This window comes from Lichenostomus cassidix, chromosome 4 (genome assembly GCF_008360975.1).
Source record: "Lichenostomus cassidix isolate B80296 chromosome 4, HeHo_3.0, whole genome shotgun sequence".
Lineage (NCBI taxonomy): Eukaryota > Metazoa > Chordata > Aves > Passeriformes > Meliphagidae > Lichenostomus > Lichenostomus cassidix.
Window position 1 is genome coordinate 1,041,119 of NC_139484.1, and position 22,681 is coordinate 1,063,799.

The following is a 22,681-nucleotide window of genomic DNA, read 5'->3' on the forward strand; positions in this document are numbered from 1 at the left end:
TGAAACTTTAAAATTAAACTCTATGTTAGCACAACTGCATCCCTCAGACAACTGTATGTCATTGTGAGCAATGTGGGGAGGACGGTTGATTGCAGGAAGTCTAAAAATACTTTTTATAAGTTCATTGTCTCATACAGAGTTGAAGTGGCTGGTAACTCATATATATGCTTGGTAATATCCTACAGCTTGCAGTTCCAGGGTTTGGAACAGAGAGCCTCTATAGAAAAAGTAGTGAAACTTTGAATTTACGTTTAGAATAATGTGATTAGGCAGTCAACTGTCTCATCCTGTGTAGAGTTATTGCAGTTTCTCTTTCCCCCTGTAAACATCTGGAATTGTGATCATTCTCAAGATCACCTTGGAAAAACAACAGGATGTTACGCTTGCAGGAGATCAGTTGTTGTCCTCCCTGTCCTCTCAAGATACATGTCTGCAAGTATGTGTGCACTGATGCACAGCTGTGGGGAGATTCTTGGAGGATGAGCAAGACTTGTTTTCATTATGATCTTAAGAGGCACCTCTGATCAAGTATAAATAAAGGCAACCAGCTTTCCCTTTTAAGTTGGAATCTTGAAGCCGAAGTATCAAAGATGCAGCCACATGCAGTCAGTACAGCCATCCTTCCTGCAGACGGCCTCGGAAAACTGTGGCCCTAGGAAGAGGTTCAGTTGGTGAGAAGGTGTGTGCTGCCCCACAAATCCCTCCAGAGCAGGACAGGACACAGAGCTGCCCCTGTGTGGCCAGGGCTCTGCACAAATGCACTCGGTGTATTACTGCAAGGTAATGCTACTTTAACTCATCAGGTCTTGAGGCTGATTAATCAGTTTTCCCTCTTCTTGCAGGTTTGTGTCTTCTATGTTATTTTGCACCTGGAACAGCTTACCCTGTACGTATGTCTTGTCTCTGGTTTCATGCACGCTCTTCAGTGCTTTCCCCTCTTCCATAAATCTCACTGTACTTTGTGAAATATTTCAAGTGTGCTTTTAATAAGTAAAATTAATGAGACTGTTCTGGTTTTTTCTTTTTGACTATAAATTTATACCATAAAATCTCATGTAGTTTCAATTCATATCTTAATGAATGACTACTTGGTAGCCTTGGAACAATGGTTGAAATCACTGTCTTACTAAATGTTGGTAATTTATAATTGTAAAATCATGTTTCTGGTATATGCGTACCATATCTCTGTACGTAGTAATGTACAACAGAAATTAGAGGCAGGAGGCAGATTCCAAAAAAAAGATGTTATCCTTTGTTTTCAGTCCTCAATCTGCGCTACAGAGATTAGAAGATATCACAGGTTATTTGTTTGCAATATCTTGGGTCTAGAGCTCTCTCTTCTAGAGCTTTGCTGCCTCTGAAGACTTGTCTAGGCCAGCTTTTTATTTTGACTATTAGCCTTGGAGCTTCTTACTCTTCAGCTGGTCCATCCCCGGTAATGGTTGTTCCCTGCTCCTTTGTCTGAGAGGGCTGGCGGGAGCTTAAGATCAGTAGGAGTGACCAGGTTTCCTTGCTCTGAGCTGTTAGGATACAATGAGTTTATCAGCCTGTGTATAAATGTGTGTGTGCATCTTGTCTGGTGCTGCTCAGGGAGGGTGCTCGGTGCTAGGCAGGAGATGCAAGGGCAGGCTGAGATACGCCTTTCTACAGACATGGTCTTGGCGGTGCCGTGGAGTGAATATGTTGAGGTTTGTGGTTCTGAACTGCATCCATTGCAAATCCTGTAGGTGAGGTTTGAAAGCGTGCTGGCCTGAGGAGCACCTGCATTTTCCCAGGACAGAGCCTTTTAAAAATGCAAAATTACAAAAACACCCAAACAACCCCAATCCCATATGTAATGTGGTCAAATGTCCACCTCCAGAAGCATTTTCTCATCTTTAAAGTTTTCTGTGGGTGTATGTTCCAGTGGAGCTTCACGCTGGTTCATCATAATGGAGTCAGAAAGAAATAATTGTCAGGTGGGAAGATATTTCTTAAAGACTTCCATCAACATTTGCACCTGTTGCAATGCCCTGGTTAGAAGTGTGAAAGAATCTGTAGGTTCTGACCAACAAGAAATGTGCCAGAAGTAGCATGTTTTTATGACCCAAAATGACTTCTCAGGCATCAAGTATTATTATGGCCTTGCATACAAAGCTTGAAATAATGATTTCCTGATATGTAGCAGTAATTGGAAAAAATTTTTTTAATTATTTTTATAATTGCAGTTCACAAATCCCTATTTGCGACTTGTCTTGCATTGCAAATCAGTTTCTTCCTGTCTTCCACTCTTTTCCATTCACTGGTTGCTTGCATTTTTGTGCAATTTTAAAATGCCTATCTGGCACTAGAAGTATTTTAGGACCTTGGAGATCAACAAGAATAAGCAAATCCAGGAACTGCATCACTTGGTTTCTATGAAAAGGAAGGCAATTTCTTAACTTAGTCCTAGTCTATTCTGAATGATAGGTCACCTGCATGCATGAATTCTTACCTACTGCTCTCTCCTATCCCTCCTCCCCATTCCAGATCCACCAGCAACTTGAAGAGCAACTTGATATGTTTGTAATTTTTTTTTTCACAAGGCAACTTTTTTTCCTTTTTTATCCCCTGAGCACTCTTGGTGATTCACCAGTCTTTCACCATAATGAGCAAGTACCTGGGTATCTCTGTGATGCTCAGACTGAGTCTAGTCAGCAGTACAGTGTGCTTACTTGTGTGCCTTTCTGCTGTGATTAGCAAAAATGATTGTGGGAGAAAAATGGTCTCACTGATAAATGAGTGACAGAAAGCCAATAAAGTCTGTGCTCTGCTATTTGAAATTAGTTCTCTCATCCTAATGCAACTTCCCAGGGCTTTATGTAACTCTCCTACCTGAGATCAGGGTTAACTTTAATCTTAATGACCATTTTATAGAACATCACACAGAGGCATTAAGCAAACTTGAGATGCATGGTAAAACAAACTTCATATAAAGTTGATCTCTTGTTTTTTTGGTTTTTTTTCCCACACTGAGAGTGCAACTCATACATTTCTTGACTTTTCATTTAATTCTCATTTTGGATCCCTATGAAAGTTAGCATAATAGCATCAGGAATCTTATTATGGATTGACCATCCAATGAATTTCAAAGTTTTGGGTTGCCTAACATCTTCCATTATAGTATTGTCTTAGTTAAATAATGTTTTAACTGGTTGTGCTAATGACTTTTGGTCCTGGATATCTGTCTTAAGCTGACTGTGTGTGAGAAAAGGAGGGGAAATGAGATAATTACTGGTTTGTTTAAGGAAGATGTCCTTCTTTATCCTCTACCCCTCTTGTTTCAGTAGCAAGGCTGAGAGACCCTCAAAGGCATTCCAGTGTTTTACAACAGGAGCTTTTTGTGCGGGGTGGGAAAGAAAATCTTGGACTCAGAAGGCAGAAACTTCTGGAATATTGTTCAAATTTGAAAACAATAGAAAGTTCCTGGATGGTACAGAAGTAAATATTTAAGTCTATTAACAGCTCAACAGTATTAAGACAGACACTTTTTCATTGTGAGTGTTCTATGCTTACAGAGACTAACTAAGAGTTGCCCTTTCTAGGTATATTTCAGTATTATGCTAGTGGCAGAATAGTAATGCTACTTTTAATACCAATATTTGATACTTTGAAATGAAGTAAAATATTATTAGATATTTATATTTCTTCCCGCACACTTCTTTTTGTAACCCAGTCACAGTGAAATTCCCTCCTCTCCTCTGTCTTGTCTCCTTTTTATCAGCTCAGGTATTTTGTTGGAATAGTGGAAGAAGCATTGTTGATTCATATCTAGAATTTTGATTTTGTGCATTTTTTAAACTATTAATAATTTTATATTCTATATGAAGGGTTAGTAGGTATTTTGGTAGCAAGGGTAAATTATTTGTAAGTCTTTACTTTGTTATTTGAACTAGGGTTGTTTGTCTTCACTTTGGGATGTGCAAAGATTATATCCTTTTTAAAAAAATAGAACTGCTTGAAATGAGTATGCTTGTGGAAAAGAAGGGCAGAAAATGTAGATACTTTCAAAGATAAGTGTTTTGTCTCAAATGACAATTCCACAAAGTTACTTTTTGGCATCTTAATGTCTAAAAAAAAAGATTGCTCAGCAAAGCAAGAGTCCCAAGTCAGATATTGGCTTCTGTTGGGCCAGCTGAGTCAGTGGCTTACAAGGCATTTAATATGGGATAACAATGTCCAAAGCCTTATTGCCCTGACATTGCCATGCTGGTTTTCCCAGTTTGAATTTCCGTTTTAAGTGAATATCATGGCAGTGGACTGAGGTGCTTTCAGAAGAGTTTGGGCTGCTTGGCCCAGCAAAATGAGCTGATTATCAGCAACAGGTTTATAAATGTGTAAAGCTGCTGTTTGTTTCTCTGTCTTTTTTTTTCCTTTAATTTGAGATTCTTGCATTTTACAGGTTGTGTCAAGTTTGAAGTGGTTCTATATATTTTCAAACTAAATGTGACAAGATTATAGTTTTATGGTACTCATCTGGTCTGCTTTATTTAATTTCCCTTCCCTTTCCATCATGTTATTGAAAGCACCCAATGGCAAAAGGATACACTAGCGAAGATGTTAGGGAGACCTGTTCTATAGTTACCAGTCAAGTCTAGATACATGTAGCTATTAAAAAAAAATTGTAGTGTTAACTATGTGCTCATTTCTTTTGCTGAATGAAGATGCATTGAAATTCATGCAGCACTATTTCCAAATTCTTTGGGAAAAGTGTAAGAGGTAAAAGCCAGTGTGATAAGGTAGTGCTAATTAACAGGGATGTCTTAGATTTTTGCCTTTGACTTCTTTGGGCAAGCTGCTTAATCTTTCTTGTCAAAAAACTGCTATGAGAGGGGCTTGTTCTGTTTGTGTTTTGAGCTATGTAGCGTCCCTGGTTATTTTGACTATTTGTATACAACAGCTGTATCCTTTCTTACCTTGGAAGACATCAAAACTCAGGGTTGCTTTTTCCCCTTGCAACTAAAGCACAAAATATAGGCCACGCTTAGCTTTAATATCATCTGCCAGATAGAGCAGGTTTTATTTGTACATGCCTTATGTTACTTTGAAGTTGGATGTTTCTGGCTTTGGTGAATAAAGGCATTAATTGCTCAGGCATTTTTATATTGGTAACAATAAAACAGGCAGGGGGCTGTGCTTTGTGAGCTACACTTGGTGGTACCTGGGGAAGAAGCTTGTGTTTCAGAAAAGGCAGCTACTGACGTTCTGTGAAGCTTTAAGGTTTTTCCAATGTGATGTTTATTAACTGTCAACATACAAATTGTTATGTATAAACTTCTATGTAAGAAAGCTGTACTTGCTATGATTTATCATAGAATGTATGTGCAATTTAACAATGGAACGTGGCTCATAACCTGCTGGATAGAAGTGACATTAATTTTAGGCTTGGAGCTAGTTTGTGAACAGCTGTTTGCTGTTCACAATTCCTTTTAACCTGTGGGGTAGAAACTGTGCCCGGTTTTGGTTTCTGTGCATGGCAGTGCCTCTCTATAGGAGTGATAGCAGAGTAAGCCGATTAGCATGATTGATACTACGTGTCAGGGGACTGCCATAATGGGCTACCATTGAGACTGCATTGTGAAACCACACATGGATGAGGTAATCTCATTAGGTGACTAAAACCTTCATTGAGTCTACCAGACTGCAGAGCTTTCAGTGGTATTGTTGTTGGGAACTGATGCTAAATAAGTGTAGTGCTCTCCTTGGAGTGATGCTGAAATGGAGATCTTGATGGGTTTTTCTCCTGGATTATAGTTGCAGCAGCTGGAGGCTGATGAAGGATGTGCTGTCTTTTGTGTTTAAAAGTAAGGTTCTGTATGATGATGTCATTTTGTCTCAAAATCAGTGTCAGCCTTGTGCTAGTTTAGTTTAATCATGCTTTGCTGTTCTTTGTGAAATTCTGTACTATTAATGGTGAAAGGATATGCTTTGTGGAACTTCCTATGGAATATCTCGGTGTCTGTATCACCATTCTGTTTTTATAAAGTATGTATTTTTCCTGCAGGTTGGCTTTGCCTTTGTGATGAGGTGTAGTGTGTCACTCCTTCTCCTCTTGCCTGTCCTGTTTACAAGCAGTGTGGCAGGCAGCACATGCTCATACCAGAGCTGGTGGTGTACAGAAACCCTACCTGATTTCTTCACATGCTACTTATTTTAAGGAGCTCATTGAAAACACTGAATTTCAATAGGAAAGTATTGTACTTGGCTAGTCCTATACTTGAGCTTTGCTTTTGCTAGCAAGCTACAAAATTTCTAATTCTGGATCTCCAGTGTTACAATATTTATAATGCAAGGGTTACTAGACCAGAATTTTGGAAGGTCAGGACTGCTATTCTGAGACTGGTAGTGACTACTGTTGCTGTATAGTCAAATTTTTCTGTATTAAGTGAATAGCCAAGTTAATGTTTTGGGATATTGAGTACAAACAGAAGAAAGACTTGTAACTTCCACTGTGTGTCTTGAGCACTTTGTCAATTTCTTTTGCTTAGAGAAAGTACTCTATGACATTAATAAGCACATCCAGTGAGACAAAAGCACAAATATTCTAATTTTTGGCTAGGGAACCCCAGTAATGTGTTATCTTCTGAATTCTGTTGTCAAATGTGGTTTGTTTATTTATTTAGCAGTACTGCAAGGAAGTGACCTTTGTCTAAGAGCTATTTTGGATCTGGTGTCAGGAAAAAAAAAAAGGCAACACAAAACCAAAACCCCACAACAACAGCCTGTTACAGTTTGTGAAGAAGTGGGGGAATAAACACACTGTGAGGAGAATGTTCTTTCCTGCGTAATTGACAAAAAATAAAATCACAAACTTGTACAAGTTACCAACAGTTTATGGACACCAGTATTGTGTGGATTTTGATCTGCAGAACAAATACACATCAAGTTTTCAGGTTTAATTTTACTGACTTTGTAAAAGTGGCATAGTTTGATGATAGGAGATATCATCTTGTGATTGGTTTTGAAATCCCAGATTATACTGTCTGTAAGTGATAAGCAAATAAGAAGCAGGCCAATAATTTACATGCAAAATCAAGTAAAGTTTCCTCAAATACCAAATACTTAAGAAAATAAATCAATTGACAATTTTTTGCATTTTAAAAAGACTTTTGAACTATTCATGGACTGTTATTTTTCTGTAGTTATCTTTTTATATTGTAGACTGAAGTGAATTAGCTCTTACAGTGTCTGTTATGTATAGTTATGAAAATATTTTCCATTTCAACTTTAGCTTGCTCTCAAATAGGAATTATCTCAAGATCTCCTTTTTGGAGACCTTGGTCAAGTCCTGATGCTTGGGGACTAACGCCTGGGGACATGTTTGGGGTTATGCTGTTACTGGCACTATTTTGCAGTTATCTTTTACTTTAAGGGCAAAGCCAAGCCTTGTTATGCAGCTGTATTTTGCCAGTGAAGGACCTGTTCCTCTGAATAGAATATAAAATTATGCAGTATTTCCATGAAACAAGGCAAGTGTTTTGATATGAGAATAGAAACCTCCTTTGTTGGTATCAACACAACCCAGTTTACTCTTTCCAGAGCATCTCCCATGAACGAAGGAGATCAAATCACAAATTAAATACCTCACAAGGCCCTTTCCAAAGGGAATGAGTTGCTGGCTTTACTTCTTGCAGCTTTCTTCTTTCCGCTTGTTGGGTGTACTCAGAAAATGAACTTGGGGGGTGATATCTCACCCCTGTTGGAACAGATTAGTGACTTCAGGTTCACCAAGACAGAATGTGAGCTAGGGAGATTAATCTGTGATTGTATCTGTTAGTCTGCCTTTCTTGTTTAAAAGTTACAACTTTTTTTCTGCTTATATAGGCTGATTGTAATGGCTGAAAAATCCATAATCTCTCTTGGTTCAGATATACTTGTTTCATCTCTGTGTCTGTTAACTGAGTGCCCTGGAAAACACCTGTAAATGACCTGTCTTCAAACACCTCTCCTGACTGAAATGAGGGGGCAAAAAAATTTAATGCCATTTTTTAGATAAATGTTGGGTATAGTGGAGAACTGGAGTCAAGTGCCTGACCTGTTGCAGAAGAGTGGGGTAGGCTGAGCTCTCTTCTTTAAAGAGTGCAGTGAGATACCTGGCTTATCCAGAAAGTGGCTTTTGTCCTTATTCTTTGTTCTTAGAGAAAACAAATAGTTTTTTTTTCTACTGGCTAAAATTTTGCTGATGGTAATTTGTGCTTTGCCCACTAATTTTCCTTTCACTGTAAAAAATCGGTATCCAGTGTTTGTTTCCTTTGCCTTGGGTTAAGGCAGGTGATAGAAACAACTTGATTGTCTGCCTTTTTGAAATGTTCAGGTGTTGTTTTGCTGAGCACAAACCAACTCGAGCCACCATTTTTTTTCTTTTTTTTAGAGACTTTCCACATTCCTTCAAATAGTGTGTTCACAACATATTTTGCTCCACTGTTTTATGCTGTTTTCTTACTTCCTACCTCCCATAACAGCCTCATGGGTGAGCCTGAGCAGCAGCTCATGCTCTACCTCTCTGCTGTTTCTTTTGTAATGTGTTCGCTGAGCTGGCTGGCCAGCCTCCAAAAGTGCGTAAGTGTGTTTACACATGCAGTCTAACAATAGTATTGTAACACCAATTTGTTTAACCTGGGCTGGAAATAATAATCTAAATATTGTGAATCAAAGAGAAAGCAGTCATTTGTATATGCCTTTCTACCTTGCCAGCTCATTTCTGTGGTGTGTGATAAAATCACTGAAACTTTTCTTAGGTTCTGTTGGAATTTTGTTGATTCTGTCAGTGTGATGTGATGCCTCTTTTAAATGCTAAGAGAAGTTCAGCTATAGCTTCTCCCCCAAGCTGCACCCCATGCTGTCAGGCAGAATGTCGCTGTTGAGCAGCTAGCAGAGTAATGAAAGCACCAGTTCTCAGTGGCAAGAAGGAATGACCTTTATTGTTTTGATTTCATCACATATATAGAGTTCTCAAAAGTCACCCAGATTGGTCAGTCAGAAGCCTTCCCCCAGGCCTGATTGGCCAGGCCTGCACTGCCCAAATTCTGGGACACTGTTCCAACAACATCCAAACTTTATCTTTATTTATAAAACACAAGAAAATTTCTCATGGGAAAAACCTGTGCTAGCCACAGCAGAAGGTGTTAAATTTGTATGTCTAGCTCAGGCACAAGGTATTGCAGAAAATCATTTATCCCTGCCACTGTGGGGAGGAATTCATATTACAGCAAACCATTTAACTGTGAACCATTAAACTCTGCTTTTATTATAGTATTTGAGCAGAGTTGTAAGAGGTAGAAAGCATACAATAAATACTGGTTATACTAATTTATTAATCATGAAGCGACTAACAAATTGATTGATCAGCATATTTTGGTTATGGTGCCAAGACACGAATATAATTGCTTCTTATTGTTACTTTGATTCAGTGGCTTTGATCACCAAAATAATTTTTCTCTGGATTGAAACAGTTTGGATTGTGTCCATCAGTAGCTGATGTGAGCAATTCTATCAGTATTTATAATATTAACATGCCACAGGCCCTCATGCTTTAAAGTTTGTTTTTGAACCTAAACACTCTGGCCATATCATCCCATCATCCCAGCCTCAAAATCTTGTGATCTTCACTGGCTGGTGGTGTAATTTTCTTTAGTAAAATCTGGGTTGACTTGCCTAATCTGCTGGGATATGTCTTATTTTCTCTGAAAAAATTTTATGTTGGAGTGTAAGAGTGGACATTCTGGCCACTCTGGCATGTCAGCCTGCTGCCCAAAGTGAGAATGCCCTTGTTTCCATGTCACTCAGCCTTTGGTCTCTCTGCCTGTCAAGCATGACAAATGCTCTCAAACCATGTAGAAGCTCCAGTGAAGTGGCACCTGCCTGGCATGGAGCTGGAGCTGACAGCAGCAGTACAAATACAGTGACATTAGTAGTGTCTTGCCTGTGCAGTCAGTGATAGTGAAGATACAGTCACTCTGCATCCGTGTTTTCTAGAATTTTTGTTTGACATTGTTATTACTGGTCTTAGTTCTTCTCTTGTGATTCAAGTTGTGAATAAGCAGCTTCAGCTCTGCAGCTTTCTGGGAGGAAGATGCTTTCTGGCAGAGGCAAAACAACATGTTCAAATTTAAATCATCGAATCAGTTGGGTGTCTTACTGGATTCATATAAATAATGTTGGGATACATGGGTTTAAGAGGTGGAAAATTTTGTACAAGATACTGTACAAAATTAAATCTTGTTTCTGATTTCATGCCTCTTGCTGTTATCTCAAAGCTCTTTCCATTTTTAAGGACTAAAATATTGTTAGAAATAGAATACACTTTTTCAATGTCATAATAGAGATATTGAAAAATAACCAGTGCTATAGTATTTCTGGCAGTCATTATTACTCATAATGGCTCCAGAAAGAAAAGAGTTAAGTCAGGAGTTGAGTTAAAATACCTGCTGAATTGGTTGTTTTGTCCATTTGAGGTTATCTGCTATTAAAAGTATTTTGAAACTTCTGCATGTGTACCTTATAATTCTGTTAGATGACAAACAAAATGTAGAAAAACATGTTTTTCCCTTTCCACAGTCACATTGTTCCTCAAGTGCTGGCAATGGTAAGAGCTTCCAGCCAGTAAACAAAGTAGATGCCGTTTAGGTGTATGAGAAAGACAACAAATAAAGTAACGAAGAGTCCAGTTTTAGAGTTTCTTTCCTGCCTGTAAGTTAAAAATTAAGCATTTTTATAGTGAATGAAACTTGTTATGAAACTCTCGCCAAAACAGTGGAGAAAAAAAGTTGGATAATGCAGTGCTTGCTTTTCATGTCAAAGAGCAGATTGTAAAAATGTGAAGTACTTTGTAAACCAGATAAGGTAGAGGGACTGTAACACTTTATTCTGCTCAAAACTACAAAAGAGATAATAAAAATGTGTTTGGGTTTAAGTTCTCAGAGCAGTGTTGGTAGTTTAATGATAGATTTTTTTTTCTTTAATGTATTTTTAATGTTTTTCTCTATTCCGTGATGTGATCTGATACAAATGAAGAAATGAACAATCTCACTGTACTGAGCAAACGGCAGGCTAAGTGTTAACTTTTTATTGATTGCACAGAGGAGGAGGGGAATAGTTTGTGGTGAGATCCGAAATTTTTGTTTTCCATGAATCTCTCAGTTACTCATGAGAAGGATGCTGTTATTAAAAAGAGCAAGAACAAAAACCTCCACAAGGATAAATGCTTAAAACAAAAAAATCCTTGGCAGTAAAAGGTGGAGATGAATGGTGATATTTAAAATGTCTTGAGTTTGTGGGCATTTCCTAGATTACCAGGATGATCTTACAGGGCCTTTTGCCTCATCTTGTTCTTTATCCAGAGAAATGCCTGGCATGAGAATGCATTTTTATGCCACTTAAATAATTTATCCTTAGATTATACCAAAGATGTTTGTATTCGTCATCTGTCCAAATGCACAAAGCATAACTTTTCTTATCGTGCTCAGATGAAGCCTTAGATGTGGGATGCTTTTAACTGAGCTAAATGTGGAACACTGGCCATTTGGTAAACTAAATGCCCTTTGTCTGGTAGGTGGTGAGATGTGGGGAGCTGTTCAGCTGGAGCTGCAGCACAGCTGTGGTAGCTGGCCTTGGAAATGAGGGCTAAGAAACAAGTTCCTCCTTTCATAATACAGCTGCATAAAGATATTTTTATTTTTCTGTTTACTTACTTTTTGTCATATGATACTTAGAGCAAAAGCGTATTAGTCAAAATGACAAGAGCTGTTGAAGAAAGATTTCTCCCAGCAATTATTGAAGGAAATGCTTCATTTTCAAAGAAAATTACATAAAGTTTCCTATATTTTCACTTACTTAAACTTAGCAACCAAACTGAATTCAAAGGTGAGTCTGTGAAGAAGCATAATTATGTCTGTCACCTTCTAGTTCTTTAGTTTTTGCTTTTCCCCTCTCAAACATGCTAACTCATTATTTTTTCATTTTCATTTTATTTTTAATGAAGGTTTCATAGACCCTGGGGGTTGACCATTAATTTTAGGCCATTGTGTGAATGCTAACTACTTAAAAATAGTCATGGAGCCAACCTTGCTTCCTCTCAGGGTTTATCAGTTGGAAGCATCTTCTTTTTATCCCATGTGTAAGCAAAGACCTCTCTGGATTGACGATTTGATCTGTATAATGGAAAATCTAGGCAGGATATCCTTTCTCTGTTATTCCTTGGTGTGATGGCATCAGGTTGTGTCTTAAAATGGGCGAAGGGAAGAGGAGGATCCTATTAGCAGACAGAGTGGTTTCAAGGGACTCTTAAACTGCAGGCTGGCCGAGGACCTCATATTTACTTTCTTAGTTGAATTATTTGTGCTTCAAGCTACTCTTAGAGCATGTCAGTGGCGGCTTCCACTGATGTGCCCAGAAGCTTTCTCATGTGCTGTTTGAATGTTTTGTATTTGGAAGTTGTCATTGGATACTGAGGGGTGTGAGGGGCTTCTCTGGAGTTATTTTGAGCTCTAGCAGACCTTAATGAAATGCTGCATTGACAAGATAGATCCAGTCTTATCCTGCAGAATGAAGTGCCTTGAGCTTCTCCTGCCAAGAAAATAATGTTTCTGTTGTAATTCCATTATTAAAATGCCTCTGAAATGGAACAGTGCCTAATGTGCAATAGAAGTGCAGTGAATGCTTGATAAAGTATGTGTGTGGGGTAGCAAACATACTCAGAATTACGTTTGAACATTAATAATGTTGGAAAGTTATTATGACCTTGTATTTCTGTGTGCTTGTAACTATTCCATGTAATACTCATATCTTGAAATTTTAATGGGTGCTTGCAAGGCAGAGGACATTACCAACCTCTGTGAGCTTGGGAGAACCTTTGGTTTGGTCATCTTGTGCTCAGGACAGGCAGTCTATGTAAAAATTACACTGACTCTTTATCCCACCCCCTGCCCCTTCCTTTTTCCAGAAAACACCATACAGCTCTTGTACAAGAGGTGAGTCCCTCTCCGAACTGGTGCTTCTGCTCTTCTCATTGTGACCTGTGTGTGTTTTGGTGTAATCGCGGAGGAGGAACCTGGGCTGTGATTGTGGCTTTGCGAAATAATAATCAGCAGGGTTGCAAGGCAAAAAAACATTAAAACTAATAAAAAGAACTGCTGTAATTGCCTATTTAGACTTTGGAATCTGTAACCCTCCACTGTTCTTGAGAAGATGTTGGTACAATTAAAAAGCACATGAATTTCTTACTGTAAATGAAGATATATATGGGATCATTGATTGGGCTTTTATGTGAGGAGGAGATAAAGATCTTTACTTCTACACCACAAAGTGCATCTCAGCTGCTTAGAGTTAGAAAAAGTCCTTTTTTTTATTAGCAAACTGATCTGTGACTTCCCATCACTATAGTTTTTTAAAGCTAAAAGCTGAAAAGTTTAAATGGACATTTGCATTTCTTACAAGAACATAATCTTATTCTATGGGACATACACCTATTACTGATATAAAATCTCAGATAAATAAAAGTATTTTTAAAGAAAGACATAGTGCTGTAAGAAACTTCTAGAGCTTTTGCTTACACTGCTGGAAAACTAAGTTTGTTGTACATAGCAGCCTAATGACTTTGACTTAAACACAAAACCAACCTCAACATATGGAAGAATTTGTATCTCTGTGCCCTTAATAGTGTGTTTCACAGTTTTTAACTCCTTTCAGCCTAGGATTTTGAACAGGCATTTTAAGTCTATGAAGATAACATGTTTTAAGCAACTGGTCAAAAACCAAAGCAAGGGAAGTTCCTCAAATCTTAAGCCCACCCCTCATGTATTAAATCATTTGAAACCTTACAATTGCTGTTATTTTCAGTCCATTGTGTCTGCTTCCTGTTGGTCAAAGGTTATGAGGATAGGGTGGTGTAGAGTGAGGTGGGAAGCCGGCAGGAAAAAGAAAGCTTTGCTTATTTTGGGGTGTACACAACTACAGAAATGGCCAGGACATTGCTTAAATTTTCTGAAGACTTGAAGAGGTAAACCAAGAAAAAACTCTGTTCTTGATGTTGTTTACTTTTCTTCTTTGTAATTTAGGTATGTGGAAAATGAAGTGAGTAAACAGAGTCTTCCTTAAAGAATGTTATCTTTGTGCTCGAAAAATGATTTTTGTTCGAGAAGAGCTTTCATTTTGATTTACAAGTTGACTTGGTAAATTCTGTTTCTAAAGCAAGAGTCTAAACCTCTCTACCTATTTGTTCACTCATATTACTAGCTCAAAAAAAAAAAAAGAAAAAGGAAAAAAAGAAAGGTTTTATACCATTAAGTTCAAATTGAAGCTCTGTAAGTCTGTGATGTATCACTTCAGTACATCGCAGGCATGTGTAGGCGTTTAATTAATTTTACATTAATACAGACAGCTAAAAGATGTGGTTTGTCTTAGTATTTGTGCTGTTTTTGAAGAGCTGTCTGTAATTCCTTGACTGCTCACATGAGTGTGAATTGGTGGTGGTTATTATGTTCTACAAAGATGTTCATCCTAATAATATAGGGCACGAGGGTTACTGTTACAGTCCAGGAAGCAGTAGAAAACTTTTTTATATGAGCTGATGAGAGCTAGAGGAGTGTTTTGTGAACTAATCTGAGTAATTATATTGAAGCATCATAATTTTCAAGTATCCTGGTTTGCAGTTGAATTTGCTGTTGGTATGTGATGTTACTGGTTTCTGAATTTCTTAACCATTTTATTACTGCCAGTGAGTTATTTGAATCTAAAAGTATTGTTTGCATTGTTGGAAAAACAGTATTTTCGCTACAATAGAAACTCAGGGTTAAGGAGCATAGCAAAAGGAATTTATATATTATAATGTCTTGCAAAGAATTTGGACTTGGTGCTTGTTTATTTTGAAATTAATTTTTCTCTGGAGTTCTTCAGATCTGCTCAGAAAAATCTGTGTTGGAGCCTAACTGGTAAATATTTTCAGTCTGGCAAAGTGAGAACGTATTTATCAGACACAATGCTGATTTTCTATCTTAGCTTTTATTTTCTTAGCAACTCTCCCTGCCGTCGCTGCAAATGCACACTTCAGAACTGGTGATTTGTAATGGAAAAATTGATACTTTTAGTGTTAAAATGTAGATTGCCATTCCTAATTCTTCCCTTTATTATATGAAGATGATATAATAAAGGAATAAGGAATTTCTTATATATTCCTTATATATTAATAAGGATTTCTTGCAATGCCTCACAGTATATACAAACTACCGTGCTGATTCTCCCTGTAGAGTTTTGGCAAAACAATGGGTTTCCTTTAGCTTTCCCTTTACTGTGCCTGAGGAAAATGGCTTGAGTATGTATCAGTCCTTTCATTTCTGGAGCAGTGGCTGACAAAAGAGGCTTCTGCTTTGGTCTGCACATTCATGATTTGCAAAGATGTCAGCAACTGTACATCCTTGCTGTCATGAGGAATGAATAAGGATGGAGTGTCAACATGTTCTAAATTTAATTTGTAGGGATTATTAAAAACATAGGGGAGATCGCAAAGCTCATATCAGTGGTGGGGAACGTGTTTCCGGCAAGTTCCTGGGAGTTATGTCTTGGTCACGCAGGATGGGTGGTAAAGGAGAATGACCAGAAGTGAAAAGGTAGGTTTGCAAGAGATCAGAAACAGTGGAACTTAGGCATTTTAATTTTTTTGGAGGATGTAGGAATATAGAGAGATGATCTGGTCACTGGTGCTGGCTTGGAGACAGTGAAATGAGGGCTCCAATTCAGGTCATGGTGCTGTTGCAGGGCTCCTGCTGTGTTGCTCTATATAGCTATGAACAGGTTCTCCTTTGGTGAAGAGATGATGATAATTCCCTTGTGTGCAGGAGTAATTTTGTGCTTGCCATTAGAAATTTTCTGATACGTTGCAGAAAAGTGTTTATTGAAACAAGTTGTAATAAGGATCAGTTTAATGTGAATTAGATGATACAGACCTGGCAGCACAATTGCACATTGGGAATAGGGATCAAGATGTAGAAAAAAAAGATGCAAAAGGCAAGAAAAAATGAAGAATTCTGATGTAAAATGCAGAGAGCAATGAAGATACACAGTTAGTTTAGAATTCACTAAATAAAACCGCAGTTTCTGCTACATTGTCTGCATTTTATTTTGCACCTTTTTTTGCGCTTTAGTTAACTCTGGGAGACTAATTCATGTGCTGAAACATCATTTGTGAAACAGAGCTCACAGTAAATGTGTCTGGAAGTATTGTTCTGCTGTATTTTCAGTGTTTTGTTTATTTAACAAGCTAAAGTTAGAATCGACAGCGCAAGACTAGAAAATGGTGACAGTAGTTTGAAAACAGGAAATTTTGGCCTTGTATGTATTCGGAACAGATGATCAGGATGATGGCCAGGAGAGTGAAAACTTCCGCTGAGACTATTTTTTCCTTATTTTGCTCAGTGAGAAAAGATGGTGCTTCCTGGAAAACAAATCTTAAGTATTTAAATAAAGTCATAACATATTCAGTATTTTCCTTATATCACATTTGTTTGCTTTCCAGCAATCTGTTTACACTTCTTAGTATTTAACACTATTAAAAGTAGAATGTTTGGACTGTTGTCAAATCATAGGATTGCAGTTTCTGCTGTACAGAATTAAGACATGAAACATGCTTTGGGGTTTTTTGTGCTCAGTTTAGTTGCTCTGTCTTACATTTCAAAAAATAAAGGCCATAATTTTTAGGGAAGAGCATAAGAGTATGGCAATTGCCAGTTCGTGTCCTGACAGGGGTTTCAGAAATAACTAGTAATTACATATTCTTCAGTTCCTGGTGCTCATGATATGGCCTTAAAAAAAGAAACCAATTAAAAAAGGAAAGAAAACCGCGAAACCAACCAACCAACCAAAAAGGTTTTAAAATATTTGCAGAAAATTCTTTCCTTAAAGAACCCTTAAATAGAGAAATCTATATAGAAATCCATATGGAAATCTACAAATGTTAATTCCTTAGGGAAAACCTTTGAAATTTTGCAATTTCACCATGTTGGAGTTAGTCCTGCAAGCTGGAAGAGCAGCAAGTGGAAAAGGTAAAGTCCTGTACTTGAGGTATCGGTACCTAATGTGACCTCTTTGCTACTTCCCAGCAGTCCTCCCAAGTACGTGCCTTGTGGGATGAAGCTTCTCAGTGATGGTTGTCACTGCTCTGTGCTGACCACAAACAGGATTTAAAAAGAAGCACAGCGTGAAGGAACACTTTTACTTTTGTTTCGTTTGAGCTTCTACTGGAATGCTGAGCACGGGTCTAATGCACAAGTCAGTGAAGCTGTGCCAGAGGTGTGTTTGCAATGACTGGAATACCTGGACACTGGAAATGTGGAGACAAAAAGGAGCAGAAATACTCAGCTTCTGTTTGGGATCCTTCTTCTTGTTGTTTGTCAAAGACATGCACCAATTTCACTTTTGTTTAGCCTTTGCACTGAAAAATAAGTAGAGAGAGAGGAATAGATGAAAGGAATAGAGAGAGCGGATGGGAGCAAAAAGCATAAAGAAAACTAAACTTGATCCCAGCAGACAACTGAAAAATGCTCAATAGTAATTTCAGGTTTTAAGTGTCCCGAGAGCATTATGAAGTCATCTCAGACTGTATCTTTTGTTGTTCCTAATTCTCTCTGGTTCATGTTCTGCTTTCTGTCTTCTGTGTACTTCATAAGTTCTTTCGAAGCAATGAAATGTTTCATTGTGCGTTTGTGAAACACCAGGTATTTTTTGGATCCTTCCTTGTGCCCCTGGGTAAGTCACTTCTTTCTGCCAGGTCTTAGTTGATGTGTCTGAGAAAGGAGGATGCCAAGGATGCCAAATAGTGCCTTTTTCAAAGTGCTCTGTGAGTACAGAGATGCAAACCTAAGCAAAAATGTCTGCACACTTGAGAGATGAGAAGGAAGACCTGAGATTTGTAATTTTGTTCTTGGGTTTACTGGTCATATATGGGGAAAGATTTATTAGCATTGTTACTGGAGTGGGGTGTAAGTGATACCGTCTTACCCTTACTGAGCCAGTGCTCAGCAGTTTTGAAAGATTTTGTTTTTTTTACTGGATGCCACCCAGAAGAAAAATGGTGGCAATTGTGCTAGAAGAGGAAGATCATCTCTAAGCAACCTTGGAATGATGGGCAATAATAGTTAGGAAACTATAGAAGGACTAATAGTTAGGAAACTATAGAAGGACGATTGACCAGTTTACCAGTAAGCAGTTACTTAGCCAGGTGAGAGCAAAATCTGTAAAAAATGGACCAGAAAAAGCTGTCTTTGATTTAACATCTCTAAGCTTTTATTTAAACACCATGTAATCATTTTGGCCTCTTGAGCAACAGCTTGAGGGGATCTAAATGGAAGGTTAAATTCTTCTAAAAAATATAAATTATCTGCTCTTTCCTCCCCTTTCATCCTTCCTCTTTCCATTTACACATATATTCCCTATTTCCTATGTCTTTAAACTAGAGCCAGCAGCTGAATGAACCACATCTTGAGTGTATAGGAGGAGAGGGGCGGGGAAAAATAATCCGTCAATATAAAGACTAAGGGAGGTATAGCTGCAACTTCTTCAACAGATACACATCTTGTAAGAAGAATATATTGTAAAATCTGTGTGCTGCATACAACTTCAGCTACAGTAGTTAAAAAACACCCAAAAAAACGAAAAACAACTAAACCCTAACAATGCTGCATGATGCTTTCTGCCAATTTCCTAGCTTATTCATTCACATTTGAATCAGCATACACCTTAGTGTAAAAAAAACCTAATTGTAGGAATGTCTTGGTTTTACTTTGTAACCTATTCAAAATGCTGCGTGAAAAATACAGAATTCCACTGTTCCTTTGATTGTTTGATGCTCTGTGGGTGAGCAGCTTGTCACATTTCAGCCTCCCTCAAAAGCAAGCAAACAAGCTCATTTCTATAGTTATGATGGTCTCATGATACGATGGTCTCATGACAGAAGCAGGACAATGTTTGGCAGGCATGGTGGTGTGCTGTGTTAGGCCAGCTGATATGCTGTGCAGCCCAGAGGAGAAAACAAGCTGAGAGGCACACAAGGCCTTTCTTAGTCTGAGACAAAAGCAGCAAACCTTGTTAAACTGTGTTTTGTAATAATTTACAAAGCCTACACAGGCTTTTGGTGAACTTGATTGCTATGATGTTTGCCTTACTACACTTAAAAACAGAGCTGTTTTTCTTCTGAATTAGGTATTTCCTCTGCAAACAGTGTTTAGTGACTAAGTGCTACTCTAATTATAAAACATATTTTTAAACCATTTTATATTAATTACACATTTTATACACTTGAGTAAATCTTTCATTTAAAAAAAGCAATATTTGCTCAAATGATTTCCCGGAATTAAATAACTGTACAAAATGTTTAAATAGTATACTGAATATTTTTTCAAATTCTCAAACTTTAAGCAGTTGACTTTTAGCACAGAAAACCAGTGCTTGCTAATGTATGGCTGATAACCTCAGTTATGTGATAGATAAATAATTGGTACCTTTAATTTTCCTGTGATGTATATCAATTGCACCTTTCTGAAGGATTATGAGAAATTGTTTGTTGCATGCTCTTGTGTAAGAGAAACCACAAAATTTTCAAAAAAAATGCCCAAATGGATTAAAACTTGCATAAATACATATTTGCACGTGTGCACTCTCTTTTAGAGATTTCTCTTTGGAAAGCTGTTGCTGAAGAAGCTCTTCCTTGCACATATAACACAAATAACACCCTATTTTGTACTTCAGTGGGGCAGTGCACAGCTTTCGTGGCAGCGACAAATACTGAAATGTTAAAAATATATCAAGCTGTAAGAATCCCAGATATTTTCAAATAACAAAGGATGATTTATGTGAGCTCATTTTGCATTTTAACAAAGTATAGAGGCGCTTTTGTACCATGATTAGCAAGGGTGCTGATGTCAGTTCGCTTGTCTAGCATTAAGCTTTATTCTGCTGCTAAATTGTGCTTTGTACTGTAATCCAGAGAACCTTTGTGTGTCTGCCTTATTAGTGTGTAGTTTATGGAATTGCTTTTGTTTTTGAATATAATCTGTGCCAGTTTCAGAGAGTGTGACTCACTATAGGACTAAAATAAATGTTCGCATGTGCACTATGTGAAAATTCTTCAAAAATAGTACCGGGTGCTAGCAGGCTAAATTCAATGTTTTAAATACTTTATAGTTGCTGTTTTGTAGCCTTAAGGGCTGAAAGGAAATTCTTTTTAGCTGTTTGGTTTTTCCCAGTTTTAGAGAGTCCTATTTACTCATTAATGCTCAACAGAAAGTGTCAGGATTGCTAAGAACCTTTCACTCCCTTACACAATACTAGAAGTAAACTTTTAGAAGAGGCATGCCTGGTTGATACAGAATGGATGGGGGGTTTTTTGCATGGTATTTTGTTGTTGCACGAATTGTGAGACAAAATGCATCATTCTTCTCAGTTCCTCTTGTCCCTCTCCTATCTCTAATCTCTTTCCTCCTGATTTCTGCTTTGAAAATTTCATCTGGGTGACTGGAGGCTGAGGTTAAAGATAAAGCTTGTTTCTGAAGCAGTTTGTAGCAGTTCTCTGTGTTAAACCTTGCCTTGAGAGAGAGCCTCAGCTACTGAAGTTTCCTGTTATCCCAGCATCTAAGTTGTCACTTGATTTGGAAACAGGAAATAAAACAAACTCTGCTGATGTTTTTGGGTCATTGTGAAATGGTGCTTATCTAGCTGTGCTACTAGAATATATTCACATTTGAAATCTAAATTGAAGGGGCTTCATATTTTACGTCTTCTCTGTTTTAACTGTTCACCCAGTTAAACATATTGCTACCATGAAAATAGATGCTTGAGACTTTGACTTGATTCACACAGTTCAGCATTTAAAGACAGATGCTCTTATTCAGAACTACAATAAATACAATTGTTTTGTAAAATGTAGACATTATCTTAAAAAAACTTTTAGACCTTTGGTAGTTAGAGAATGGATCACAAGCCTTAATTAAGCTGTGTGGCATTTTTCCCTTTCTCCTGTTTTCTGTATTGTCTTTTCATAATAGCTTTCTAAGCTTGATACCCCAAAAAGGCATGCCCACTTCACAATGAGGGTTTTGTGAGTCACTGGGGCAAAGCCGACAGCACTCATTCAGAGCTGGGAGATGGCAGTGCAGTTCTTGCTCTTTGTCCTTTATGTCCTACTTCCAATAAGTTTGTTTAAAGGTAGCAGCTACAGAAAATTAAATGGAAGCACTCTTGTGCCTCACAAAAATGTCTCTGAATCTTTCCCTAAAACATAGTAAGACACTCTAGTTTTCAAAGCTACTGTCCAGTGTTTAAAGGAAGTCACACATCTTGACCCCTTCTTGGGACCATCCTGATTCCATTCGTTTCCTTGGTTAGCACACAGCCAGGGCTGACCAAAAGCAAAATGCACTCACCTGTCTTATTTATGCATTTCTTCTGCTGTTGTTTTTTTTTTTGGTTGGTTGGTTGGTTAGTTTAGGTTTTGGTGTATTTTTTTGGTTATGTGATTTGTTGTTGTTGGGGGGGGTTGTTGGTTTTGTTTGGTTTGGTTGGGGTTTTTTTGTCTTCTAAAGGACTTGCTGTCAACCTCATTTGAATATCCTAAAGAAGTTTAAAGTGGGGTGCCTTGGGGCACGATGTGAGTCTATGGTGTAATGCACAGTGGCTTGGCTACTGTGCTGATTTACCTTGGTCTCCAACTTTGTTGGGAAGTGTAAGAATAAATGTAAGAACATCATGATGGCTCCCCACTGTGTCTGGGTTCCACTTCCAGATTTATCAGTGTGAAAGCAGTCCAGCTCTCCTTGTGGGCAATGGCAATATGTCTGGTTTTTCTGCTGTGCCCATTATCCTGGTATTGGGGCATATAAAGAAGCTCCCAGCATAGTATTGCTGGTAGAGCTGAGGAACTAAATGTGCAGCCAAGTGGGGCAATAGAGATGCTGTTGGGAGCAGCAGGATGGCTGTATGCTGAGCTTGGTTGTGTGGTATGAGTTAAGGTCTTTGACGAGAATTATGGCAGGTGATGGAGGCCCATGAGATGAAAGGCAGCTGAGGATTAGCTAGAGAATGAGACATTTTGCTTTTGCTTTTCTCTCAGACCAACTTCTTTCTGCAGCATCAGGAGGGCTGGCATAATAAGCACAGTGTCAGACTATCAAGTTCATTTCTTGTGTACCTTCCCCAAGGACGGGGATTACTTGGTAAAATTGTAACATTTGTTCATTCTCTCCATCCCCATCTCTGTAAGGGTTTCAAAAAATAATAACATTGCTCTTTTTCTGTAAGAAGTACTACTGTAGAAATATGATGCGGTTCTGAGTGCAGAGTTCCCCTGGCATTGAGGCAAGTGTACAATGTGAGCATTGTCTGTTCTTTAAATACAGGTGGCTATCATTAAGTATCAGTGAAAAATTCAGTTTAAATGCATTGGCCTGAAAAAAAGAATTTTGGAAACAAAACACCATTGAACACTTATAGATGTATTTTATTTTGTCTTTTCCTTGCTTATGAGAGCTTCCTTCAGGATCCCTTTTTGTGTGCTTTGTTTTTCCCGTCTCCTGGTCCCTACCTGACTTTTTTCTTTACCCTATTCATGCTTTCTTATTTTGTAAACAGTTATTTAATTTATAATATCCGCTTGTTATAAACAAAGCCAAGATATAAAATC

General features: G+C 37.9%; 1 protein-coding gene across 8 annotated transcripts in view; it reads left to right on the plus strand.

The window, feature by feature from the left end:
- The window catches only part of GAB1 (GRB2 associated binding protein 1), a 94,848-nt gene that overhangs the window by 32,085 nt on the left and 40,082 nt on the right, over nucleotides 1-22,681 (plus strand). Inside the window, exon 1 of one of the 8 annotated variants that reach the window (XM_085057511.1) lies at nucleotides 13,889-14,014. The exons of the other annotated variants lie outside the window; for them this stretch is intronic. The gene's annotated coding sequence lies outside the window, so the exon portion shown is untranslated. Of the gene's footprint in view, nucleotides 1-13,888; nucleotides 14,015-22,681 lie in introns of those variants that run through there. 8 annotated transcript variants of the gene reach the window in all.